At 30.0% G+C, this 11,405-nt stretch overlaps 1 long non-coding RNA gene across 3 annotated transcripts; it reads left to right on the top strand.

Annotated features, from left to right (window-relative positions):
* Positions 1–419: 419 nt before the first annotated feature.
* Positions 420–3,765, top strand: LOC106779929. Of its 3 annotated transcripts, XR_001377216.2 has the most exons (4): positions 420–564; positions 806–955; positions 1,538–2,157; positions 3,440–3,765. It is a non-coding gene; the product is annotated as an uncharacterized LOC106779929 (long non-coding RNA). The 3 variants fall into 3 exon arrangements; XR_001377214.2 differs by having other exon boundaries at positions 423–955; XR_001377215.2 differs by having other exon boundaries at positions 426–955; positions 1,720–2,157; positions 3,440–3,759.
* The last annotated feature ends 7,640 nt before the right edge of the window (positions 3,766–11,405 follow it).

The raw sequence follows: 11,405 nt of genomic DNA, 5'->3' as shown, positions 1-11,405 counted from the left end.
TATTACAATATACTTTACAAGAAATTTGATATTTAATTATAATAAAAAAATAAGAAAGATTATTATGTTAAAATTAGTTTATACAAAATTAATTTAGATTTTTTTATTAAATTTTCGAAAATTTTATTTTTATATTACTAAGAAGTTAATCTTCACATATAAAATAATTAACTTTATTTATTTTCTAACTTGAAAAATGTTCACGAGTTTATCTAAACATTAAGTATACGAAAATAAAGTTTGCGAAAATATTACAAGTCATGGTTAAAATGTACTTTAGCGCTTCTAATTTATTGTTAAAATTTAATTAAATTACATTTTAATTTTAATAATGATATAAGAGAAGCTATAAGTGAGACTCTCAAAAAATACAATAAAATATTTGTTTAGGTTTAGGGTAGATGGAGCGAAACAATGACGCTTAGTTGTTCTTTGGAATATAAGTAGTAGCAGAATGAAGAAATACGACGCCTTGAAGAGTTCCCTTTTACTCAACAACGCCACAAACCCTTTCCCATTGGTTGCTTCCTTTGCCTTTTTCGAAAACTAAATTTTCCGTTCTAGGTATTCAGCATTACTTGATTTCTATCTGATATATAGATTGAATGCGTGTTTTTGGGTTCGGGGTATACAATATTACATGATTTTTGTGTTTATGTCAATCTTCTTCTCTTCTGATTCACAAATAAGGGCAAGAAGATTGTCATAAACTCCAAACTTTTATTTCATAAAAATGTTTCCGGTGGAGGAAAATAAATCCAGTGAAAAATCTATTGAAAATAAAAGAAATCTTTCTAATTTTTAGAAGTGGCATGAGGCTTACAAAAGAAAAACTCCTGATAATGCATGGAAGCTTCCACGGTCTGCGACGGTTCTCATTCAAGAGGATCATGCTCATGACCCTTGGATGGTTCTAGTCATTTGTATGCTTCTCAACCGGACTTCTGATACACAGGTATCAATTATTTGCATAATAATTATTTTTATGCATCTGTAATCTAGACTTTTTGCATAGTTTATTTTTCATTTTAGCCCATTGTTATACTCTTGGCTTGAGGTAGGCACCATATATCGAGCTTTTATATCTATCTATTCGAAGGCAGAAAAATGTCTCGTGCTTTTTTATTTGAAGATGTTATATTGTATCAATTTCATTCATCTCTTTATTTGCAATAGAAGACAAGGTAAAAATAGGGTCTATAGTTGTTGTTATTGCCTTTCTGAAATGTTTTTATGTGGGGTTACTATTGCATCTTTTGAAATGAAATCTTAGACGTTAATGTTTATCCTTTTGGGACTCAGGGAATTATGTTTCATTTTTTGTATGAAAAATAAGAATCAATTTGGTTAAGTAATCAAAATCTCATAAGTGGCAATGTCAAAGAGGACCTCTTATCCACTTTATATTACATAATATCTTGATTGTGTCAAATTTTAGAATGATTATACCAATGCATCATGTGTAATTTGTATTGGTGATTTGATCTGTGTGTGTTTTACTGTTGTTGATGATACTTCTGGCTCTTTTGTAATGCAGATCTCATGTAAAATCTATCAAACATGAATAGGAAATAACTTGGGATCATGGAATAAAATTTTTAATTTTTCTGTTTTTTCTGTCTTTTCTTTTGGTATTAGTTAGAAGACTTTTTATTTGACAGCTAACTATGCACGTCACTGCAACTAAACTAATGAAATTCAGTTTCTTTTTGGATGAAGATATTTTTCATGTTAATATGTAGACATGTCATTCTAATCCTAAGCTCCAGAGCTAGCCTTGGCCTCTTCTAAAGCTAGACCCTAATTTTTTAATCCACACGTTAGGGGCTTTTCCAAAGCCCCTGACCCTGGAGCCCCATGAAGTGGGTTAAGATAGGAGTAGGGCTGGGTTATCTCCACTGGCTCCAGATGAAAAAATCCCATGCCTGATTTTGACTCAACTACTTGTTCTTCTTCTCCTCTTTGCACTTCTCTTTTTCTTTGTCGTCTTCCCTTTGAATCCCACCGACAACCTCATCACCGCCGGCACGACTCCTCCGTCGATCTCTTCCGATTTCTTCCTCTTCGATGCTATTCAGCAGATTGAGTTACCACAGTCTATTCACGATTCATCGTCCTCTCATTCAACAACCACTCCTCAACACCTGTTTGCTGCAGGTAACTCATCTTTTCTCTCTTACCAAATTAAAGTTTTAAATTTTAATTTTCGCTTTTCTCCAAGCAAAAAGGTGCATGCATTTGTCTTTTTTCTTTTGTTAATTCCCAGCATGTTTATTGTTCCTGGTTGATTGCTTAGTACTGTTCAAAACTTTACGGAGTGTTTTGGAACTGTTTTTCTTTTTCTTTGGTTTTTGGTTTGTGTTATGAGGTTGGATTTTAGAATCCTGTAACCAAGGTAAAATGTAGATATGTATTTCTTTTTCTTTGTTTATAAAAAAGAAGTTTACATGAACTGGGTGATTCTCGGATCCAGCAAGATCATATCTTTACCGAAAATCGAATTCTTTTATTATCAACTAAACCAATTTTGTTTACTAATTTGTGTGTGTGAGAGCGTATGATTTTGCCCTTAAATTGGACCGTGTTGCATCGTTTAACTGGAAGTTTATATTAAATACTCTGTTATATCATTATAAACCTGTAAATTCTAATATGAACTTGGTTTTAAGATACTGGCTTTAATTGTAACTTGGTTTTTGACTTTTAAGATACAGGTATGGTCCATTTCTTCTCTTTACAGAATGATCCCGAACTTTAGATTTTGGTTACTGTAGTTGGGCTATTAGTTGGCTTTCTGAGTCATTTCTCTTATTCATATTTTGTTCTTAATAGGTTCGTGAAAGTTTGTCATTAACAATTATTTGAACATATTTGTGATCTATTGACAATGGAACTTTGACGTCATGGTGATGAAACTATATATATTCTTCTGTGCTTATAATGCTTTGTGTAAGTTTGTTTTTCCTAGTTATAATTGAATCCATTTAATTTAATAACAGTACATATTTTCTGGAAAAGAGAATCTCTGTTGTTTAATTCCTTGTGAATGCAAATATATGCTAGTTGATTAACGTGGATGGCAATGGCCAGATGTGATTACTGTGTATCTGAAAATTTATTCTTGTTCAAATTCTCTTCATTCCTTTAAATATTTAAAGAAAAATGTCATAAAAAGAAAACATTTTCTTAATCTGTATTCATGGCTAAGGTCCAAATTATTCACTTTTGTTTAGAAGTAGTATATTAAAGGATTATATCATAATGGATTAGTTTTGCCTGAAGAGAAATCTATACCCTGAAATATGTAAATGGATCATGTTGAGGTCATAACCTATTAGATAATGAAAAACCATAATATTTGAGCGCCCTGTAAGATTAATGGTCTCTTTCCTTACATATATTCATTGCTATCATTGTGTGACCTTGTAAACTTTTGTAGAGACATGAGTGGCAACAATCTTGGCGGCAGCATACCATACCAGCGATTGTATGTTTCAATTGACATGGGGTTGTTCTCTTCCGTGTATTTTATTTATGATATGATTTATAACGTTCTTAGTTCTGTGTGCAGAAATCTTGCTTATAATAATATCACAGGGAATGTTCCTTACTCTATTTCAAACTTGAACGCTCTTACAGACCTGTGTGTAATTTTTTTGTTGTAAATTTATCATAGTTGTACTGCATTGACCACCACTACAAACACCTGGAATAATATGTACAAAATTATGCTTCTTAATCGTAATAAATCTTTATCTATAATAATATTACATATTTATGTAATTACTACTAACTATTCTACTGATTTTTAAGATATTTATTACGAATGTCAATAAAATTCATATATATATATATATATATATATATATATATATATATATATATATATATATATATATATATTTCATTATGTAATTTGATATTTTAGTCAAACTGAAATCTTAAAACTCTTTTATCATTTGTTGTAATTTAATGTAAACTTTTTTTTCTTAATTTAATTAAAAAGAAACCTATTTTTGTAAAGAGAAATAGGAGTTTCTTTAAATTGTTCCTATTAGAATATTGAACTAGGAAGTTTCTTTCCGCATCCCATGTTTTGGACATGCACCTCAGTTTTGATGATACCAAACTTAACCATGTGGTAATAGTTTTAGGAAGTCTGGAGTTACGGGTGGGTAAACAAAATTGAATTGTAGTGTATTACTAAAACCTGTATTGAACTAAAAACTAATTTGTTTAAATTTTATAGTTTAGACAAATTGAATTGAATTATTTTTTGTTCTATTAAACTGTACTAAACTATACTAATTGTACTAGTTTTTAAAATGAACAGTATTAACAATACATGTTATTTTAATTAAAATTTATTTTATTTTATTCATAAGTGTCTTACAAATTAACTTTTTAATTATTTGATATTATTATTTTCTATTTTATTAATATTTCTATAATAATATGTTTTTTAGTGGAGAAATCATTGATTAATAATTAAAATAATATTATAAATGCTAGGATGAGATATATTATATTTGTAAAACTATGAAACAAATTAACTAAAAAATTACTATCAATTAAACTATAAAAAAATGTTTCCAAAACAGATGCGAGATGTTTTTTTTTTCTATTTTCAGATACAAAAAATTCAAACCTTAAATGAAATAATCATCAAAATTGCACAATTAGTCATAAAAAAATATTTTTAGAAAAAAAATAAATTTTAACATATTTAAGACATATATTGTTATTTGTTTTTATTTATTTGCAAATGAAATATTTTATTTATAATTTACAATATAATTATTTAATAACATGTTAAAGAAAATAATATATTTAAAGTATTATTTTTTTATATAGTCTTTTTCCTTTTATGATTTCTATTACTTAATCATTTAATAAAATTAAATTTTAAAAAAATATATTTTACTTTTATTACTTAAAATAATATTATTTAAAAAGTAATATATGTTTATTTATAAAAAAAAAATATAAAAATTTGTGATAAAAAAATTTTGTCTTAAAAAATTAATTATTATTTTTTTATGTGAACAGTTTTTTTTATTAATATTTTATTATTAAATAATGTTTTCTTAGCAAGACGAACCAGTTGAACGGGAATTAGAGAAGAGAAAAAAGTAGATACAGTTCTTACAGTTAACTGAATTGAAACTGTTATAAGTTTAGTTTTTAAAAACTGAACCATAAAATAGTATACTGAACTTTTAGTAAAAGTGGATCAGTTTTTTTAGAATAATATAGTACAGTACAAATCACTTATTTTTTCCCAGCCCTACCTGGAGTAATAGTTCTAGGAAGCCAAAATACTTAGTGTTGTTATTGTGCTTTGGTAGTGGTGTAATTATGGTGATTGTTTGTTGGTGGTTAATGTTTTCTGGTTTCCTGTTCTTGGTGGTGATTAGTGGTGAGAGTGGGTAGTGATGTACATGTGAGTTTTGGTTAATTTTTTTTTTTTTTACTTACGGAAATGCAGCATGGAAACGTTTCAATTTATAGAATCTAGAAGATTTTATTTTTATTTTTACATGTCCCGAATTACAAAGTCCAAAATACAAAACATATTAGGAATTGTATATTCTAAAATACAAAATTTGTATCAACTTGTACAAATTGTTTACAATCTCTTTTACATATTGACGTCGTGGTTCTTTGTCTTTCTTCACTTGAGTATCAATCTCTTCAAGTATTACACAAGAATCAATCTCTCTAAGTATCACATGAGTATCAAATTCTTTAAGTATCATAACTCAATCTCTCTTTAGACTAAGTACTCTTAGTTTGAATAATGATGAGAATAAAACCCCTATTTTCCTCAGGTCATCAAGATTACAAATGAGCATTCTCACCACTCCCGGTATCCTTAGTCAATGAATAACCTTCTGTTACCTAGACTAGATGAGTATTCGAACCACTCGTGATATCCCTGATTAGGGAATAACCTTTCATTACCCTAAATTAGTTGAGTATTCGCACAACTCCTGGTACTAGACAATCTTGGTATCCTCTCATATGTTGCCTAGATTTCCTCATCTCAACTGAGTTCAACAAGTGTTTTAATTCTGTTCAGAATTGCAAGCAATGATTGCTTACAAGTCATTTAGATTATTACTCTCACATAGAGGATATGTGTACAATACAATACAGTCTAAACAATCGCAGGTGTTTCTCTCTTTTCTCCTTTTCTCTTTCCTTACAATAGCAAGCAAATATTACAATGAAGCTTGAGAGTATTGCTTGACTTCTTTTCTTCTCATCAATACTTTTTTTCTTGAGCTCTTTTGTGCTTCTCTTTTGAACGCTTTTCTTAGGATGAATATTTTCGTTGTATGTTATCCTCTTGATTCTTTCTTTGAGTGTTCTTCTATTTAAAGGCTCTTGAAGAAATATCCGTTAGACTGAGCTTTTAGCCTTGATTCTTGTATAGCACTCGTTGGTTAAAGTCAACTTATGAGAGTAAGCTTGCTTTTTCAGTACTTTGCTTGAAGTAGGTTGTACTTTCTTTAAGATACTGCTTCTTAAGAGAAGAACATTTTATGAATATGTCTTTTGTCTATAATGTCTACTTCTGATATTTTGAAGAAAGTGTGTGGATGCGTGTAGAGTATGTTATCTACAAAGAATAAAGTAGATTGTGCATGCAAAAAATATGTCTTATCTCTTATCACTTTTGTTATTTTTGAACGTTAAACATTTAATGTCATTTAATGTTTGCTAAGAACAACACAGTGCTTTTTACATTTTCTACCGTTGAGATAACATTTAATAATTAAGCTTAAAGATACCAAGTGTTGAGTAAGAACTTCATCGTTGGACGAAGTAACAGTTTAACCTCATGGTATCGTCTAGATTGATGTAAACGCCTTTTGTAATATTGCCTTTTTAGAGCAGAAGCATTTATCAAGTAATGTTTTCTTTTGTGTGTTTGGTTCAAACTTTTAGAGTGTTTTTGTCAAAGACATATTTATTCTTTTTTTTCTGAGAGTTCAATCGCATACCCCTTGGGTACAATATAGCTTACGCATTTAACATACTATCTAGGATGCTTTGACTTATCAGTTGTTTAACATTGCGTTAGGTGTTTTGACTTAGGTGTTTTTGTGTTTTGTAAAATCCTAAGTGTTTTCATAAGGCTTTTGTATTGTCCGGGACTTAGCTAAATTCTTATGTTTCTACCTATCCATATTTTCTAGTGGTATTTCTAGATTCTTATTTTGTTTAATATTATTTGATTAAACATTAAAATATGAGAGTGTTTAGACGTATAGAGAATTTTGTCTTAATAATAATTCTTAGGTTATTTATGTGATTTTATTTATATTTTTGCCTAGGGGAAAATGGTCTTTTGTCATTTATTAATTAGGTGCATAAATTAACATAACGGGTGTAAAAAGGAAAAATATGCAAAATAATATATTACATGAATCTTTTAGAAGATTAGGTAGTTGTCATTATAAAAGTTTGTTGAGGAAATATAGACGTATAGACAATTTTGTCTTAATAATAATTCTTAGGGTATTTCTATGCTTTTATTTATATTTTTGCCTAGGGGAAAATGGTCTTTTGCCATTTATTAATTAGGTGTATAAATTAAAATAAGGGGTGTAAAAAGGACAAATATGGAAAATAATATATTACATGAATTTTTTAGAAGATTGGGTAGTTGTCATTTTAAAAGTTTGTTGAGAAAAGATAGAAGATATAATCTCTTACCAATGAAGCATTGATGCCTTAAAGTGATTTTGATGATGATACACTTGAAGACTTGAAGAACCTATATTGTAAATGTTAAAAGCATACATTGTAGAATCATTTTATAGGAATCATTTTTAAAATTGTAAAGCACTTAAAAGTTTCATAACTTAGTGTTTCGTTATGACAATAATCGATTATCACAAAACATGCCAAAACAAAAAAAGGTTGGTCACAGCAATAATCGATTATCATAGGGGATAATTGATTATTAGGGCAAGTGTAATATTGTCCAAGGTTCGGCAATAATCAATTATCACTAAGGATAATCAATTATCACGTTTTCTAAAAACCCATAACGGCATGAAATAATCGATTATCGCTTATGATAATCGATTATCACTTGTAGTTGGGAGTTGTCTTTCTATTTCCTGACCCCTAGCCTATATATACCCACTTGAACTACTTGAGAGCACATATCAGTTCTGAGGAAGTTCTCTAAGTTTAAGTGTGAGCTCAATCAAGTCTTATGAAAAGGAGAAGTTTGTGTTTAGTGTGTATAAGGTCCAAGTGGTTCTCTTCAAATTGATTAAGCTGGTTTCTTTCCATCGTGTGTCTAAGGAAGGTGTATATTGTTCCTAATCTTTGCATTACTTGTATTGTAATCTGAAACTGAATTATAGTGAAAAGGTTAATCACTCTTTATAGTGATTAACGGCTGGACGTATAATCTGTTGATTCGAACCAGGATAAAAAATCCTTTGTGTGTAATTTTCTTTATCCTTATACTTTTTGTTTGCAAACTGTTCGATAAAATTACTGAAAGAAAGTCATAATTTTAAAAGAACCAATTCACCCCTCTCTTCTTGGTTACAAACCGTTTTCATGCTCTTTAAACGTTTCGCTACGCGATACCAATCTCAACAATTGGTATCAGAGCTTGCTTTGATAGATTTTCAAAATTTACAAAAATGGTCGGTCATAACCATGTTTATGGTGAGGGTGCTTCCATCAACAGACCACCACTTTTTAATGGTGATAATTATGCTTTCTAGAAAGTCAAAATGCAAATCTTTATGGGGTCTGTTTACAAAGGCATCAGAGAAGCAGTAGAAAGTGGTCTTTTTATTCGAATGAGAATTGTTGATGGTGTTGAGAAGGAAAAACCTTATTTAAATTAGTCTGCTGACAAAAATAGAAGAGCTCACTTTGATATTAAAGCTCGTAATATAACATCTTCTATTGTTGTTCTTGATGAGTTCTATAGAATTTCAATTTGTAAGACAGCACAAGAAATGTGGGAAGTCCTTAGAGTCACTCATGAAAGTATAGATGACGCGAAATGATCTAGAAAGAACACGTTGATCTAGGACTACAAAATGTTTAGAATGCAACCTAGAGAGGCAATAGCAGACGTGCAAAAGCGTTTCACTCATATCGTCAACCATCTCATAGGATTTGGTAAGGCATTTGATATTGATGAATTGAATGTTAAAATCTTAAAATCCTTGGACAGGTCTTGGCAACCCAAGGTGATTGCTATCTCAGAGTCACAAAATTTATCCTTAGTGTCCATGGCAATACTTTTTGGAAAGCTTCATGAGCATGAGCTTGAGCTCAATAGATTGACTGTGGAAGAAGACCAAAGAAAGAATAAGAAGTCCTTGACACTTAAAACAAAAGTCTCTAAAGGAAAGAGCTCAAAAGTAAATGATGACTCTGATGATGATGAACGTATGAGTCTCATGATCAAGAGGTTTGGTAAGTTCTTGAAAACTAAGGGAAAAGACAAGTTCAAAAGTGAAAAGAAGGAAAATCAGGGATCTTCGTCAAGTTATAAGTGCTATGGATGTGGTGAAAGAGGCCATGTGAAACCGATTGTCCAAACAACAAGAAAAGTGAAGAAACCAAAGAAAATAAATTTCACAACAAGAAGAAGGCTTACATAGCTTGGGATGATAACAACTTAAGTTCAACTAGTTCAAGTGATTCTGATGAACAAGCCAACTTGTGCTTGATGACTAATATTGAAGACACTGCAAGCCAAGTAAGTTGCTCTAGTTCTGAAACTTGTGAAATGGATTTGCAAAAAGCCTTTCTTGAATTGCTAAATGAATCTAAAAAATTGGATGTTGCTCATAAAAATTTGAAAAATGAGTTTAAGGATTTGAAAATATGAGAAGGCATTAGAGGAGGAAGTTATTTTAAGAAATAAAATCTGTAATGTAGAAATGAAAGAGTCTTCAAATGTTGAACATCCTGTTGAGTGTCTATCATGCAAAAGTCATATGTTTAATATTGATATTTTAGAAAATTTTCTTAGGAAGGCTACACAATCTGCATCTTGTATAAATAATAGAGTGAAGAAGAAGTACTTCAAAAATAAGAGCGTGCTTAAAAAGAATAATCAAGTGAGAAGAACATGTAGAGTTTGGGTTGAAAAAGGTATTGTTTTAAAAACCAAACTGCATAGTGTTTCTTGCTTTTACTGTATGAAAATTGGTCACACCTCCAACAAGTGCAACATTAAGCACTATGGTGTACCATGTGGAAAATATGTTTGGATTCCTATTATAAAGTAATCTGCCTCTAACCTCAAAGGACCTAAATGAGTTGTTGGAGACCAAAATTCTATTGTTTTGTTTTGCAAATTAATTTTTCAAAAGGAAAATAAGGCTTTATGGTATCTTGGTAAATTTTAAGAGCTTTAAAATAATCTATGAATTTTAGATATATCTTAGGATTGAAATTTGAGTCCAATTTGTGTTTTTCGTAAATCAGCATGTAATAATCGATTATGGAAAGGTCATAATCGATTACCTCTGGACAAAGAAACATTTTTTTATTCGCCAATAATTGATTATTGCAGGGCATAATCGATTATCTTGAGACTTTTTACGAAATCAGATTTTCATATAGTAATAATCGATTACTTGAAACAATAATCGATTATCCCCTCAACCTTCGAGCTCCCAATCAACCATCAGTCCTGAATTTTAAGTTTAGATGTTCTTATGTTTGAATACTTGTTTTTCTTGTCTTTCTTTTGTTATGGTGTACTTGACTTTGATTTTATGAAATCTAAAATTTTATTATCCTTGGTTTGCATAATTATTTTGTTGAGGGGGAGCATAATTTGAGGGGGAGTCTCTCCTTCTTATGAATTTTTTGTTTATGATAAAAAAAGGGGGAGAAATAATATAAGATGTGTTGTTATTGTTTAAATCTATTAATCTCTTTGTAAGTTTAAGACAATGTAGATAGACAAAAACGCTTTTAACAAAGAGGATTATTTATTATCATCAAAAAGGGGAAGATTGTTACCAATGAAGCATTGATGCCTTGAAGTAATTTTGATGATGAGACACTCTGAGACTTGAAGAACATACATTGTAAATGTTAAAAGCATACATTGTAGAATTCATTGTATAGGAATCAATTTTTCAATTGTAAAGCACTTAGAAGTTTCATAACTCAGTGTTTCATTACGACAATAATTGATTATCACAGGGTATAATCGACTATCACATGCCAAAATAGAAAAGGGTTGGTTGCGACAATACTTGATTATCATAGGGGATAATCGATTATCATTACAAGTTTAATATTGTCCAGGGTTCGGCAATAATCGATTATCACTAAGAATAATCGATTATCACGTTTTATAAAATCCCATAACGGCCTGAGATAATCGATTATCA

The sequence above is a fragment of the Vigna radiata genome, unplaced genomic scaffold (genome assembly GCF_000741045.1).
Source record: "Vigna radiata var. radiata cultivar VC1973A unplaced genomic scaffold, Vradiata_ver6 scaffold_70, whole genome shotgun sequence".
Taxonomy (NCBI): domain Eukaryota; kingdom Viridiplantae; phylum Streptophyta; class Magnoliopsida; order Fabales; family Fabaceae; genus Vigna; species Vigna radiata.
This window is presented reverse-complemented; position numbering and strand designations above follow the sequence as displayed.